We start from the raw sequence: 1,603 nt of genomic DNA, 5'->3' as shown, positions 1-1,603 counted from the left end.
CGGCTGCGCCGCCCCCGTCCTAAGTCGCCGGCCGCCCCGCCCCTGTCCCAAGCCGTCGCCCGACCGCGCCGCACAGCCCGGCCCCGCCCCGCCCCTCGTCGTGGTGAGTTTTTTCTTCTGTTTTTTTAGATTTAATTTATGTTTGTTTAGTTTAGGTTAGGTTAGTTTAGTTAAGTTTAATTTAGTTTAGTTTAGGTTAATTTAGATTATTTTAGGTTACATTTAGTTTATAGTTTTGTTTAGGGTTTTTTCTTGTTTTTAAGAATAATCAAGAAAGATGAAAAAAAGAAGAAAAAGAAGAAGAGGAAGAAGAAGAAAAAAAAGAACAATAAGTAGTAGTAGTAGAAGATGATGGAAAAAAGAAGTAGAAGATGAAAAAAAGAAATGGGAAAAGGGGGCGCCCGGGGTCGAGCGGGTTAGGGGGTTCCTCGGTGTCGATGGAACCCTAAATAGCAAGTATCGTCCGTGTGAGATACATGTGGCCGTCGGTGTCGAAGGCTACATCCACATCCCACAAGTGACGCCGGCATCCGGCGTCCCGCAGCAACAATTCTCGGTGTCGATGGAGGTCGAACACCATTGCGAATTTGTCTGGCAGCCTCTGCGATGACAATTAAAAGGCAAGTGTTGAAACTTGAAACACCCAAACCGACTTTTGGAATTTCAAAACTTGGCTTTAATTCTCATTGCAAAGGCTGCTAGACAAATTCGCCAAGGTGCTTGACCGTCATCGGCCACCAGAACTATTATTGCGGGACGCTGGGCGCCGACTTCACTTGTGGGATGTTGATCTAGTGTTCAACGCCGAGCGCCACATGTATCTCGCACCGATGATACTTGCTATTTAGGGTTTCATTGACGCCGAGGAACCCCCTAACCCGCTTGTCCTGTTGTGAATATTTAGTTCGGTCGACGGAAAAAACAAAATTGCTATGTTAGTCATCTTTCGATTTAAATGTGCAGTTTTTTCGTCGCTGCGGGGGTCTAGTGTTCGACGAGCTCTGCCCCTACGTTCGTGGGTGAGCACAAATGACATCTCCTCCTCCCTCCTTCATTCGCTCTGTTCCGGTCTTCGTGCCAATGAAACTTGCTAGCTATAGGTGTCTTCAATCATCAGTATGCGTGACCACTATGTGTCTCCCGTTCGAAAGGGTTACATCTATAAATATGCATGCGTTTACATATTTATAACCGTGATTCTTTCGAATTGTCCAATGTTATCCATGGATAGCCCGAGTATGTGTAGATTGGGTTCGTTTTCCCATATGCTCTGCTCCGGATCCGATGCAGAATTTCGTTAGTGCCTCCCTGTTGTTCTCCGGGTACACATTATCTCTGCTTATTGCCAAGACATGTATCAGGAGAATAGCGGGGAGGTGCTGCCGAAATTTTGCGTCGGATCCGAAGCAGAGCATGGGAAAACAAATCCAATCTACACATACTCGGATGGGATTAGGACCTATATTTACCTTACATCAGTTCATCAGTTAATGGAGTTTGTCACTTTTATTACGTCCATGCAACCTAGATGCTAATAGGTAAAGATTACCTCGGGTGAAGAATAACTTATTCTGCACCCTGGGTGATGAATAGTAACACTATA

The sequence above is a fragment of the Triticum aestivum genome, chromosome 2A (assembly GCF_018294505.1).
Source record: "Triticum aestivum cultivar Chinese Spring chromosome 2A, IWGSC CS RefSeq v2.1, whole genome shotgun sequence".
NCBI classification, from domain to species: Eukaryota; Viridiplantae; Streptophyta; class Magnoliopsida; order Poales; family Poaceae; genus Triticum; species Triticum aestivum.
This window is presented reverse-complemented; position numbering follows the sequence as displayed.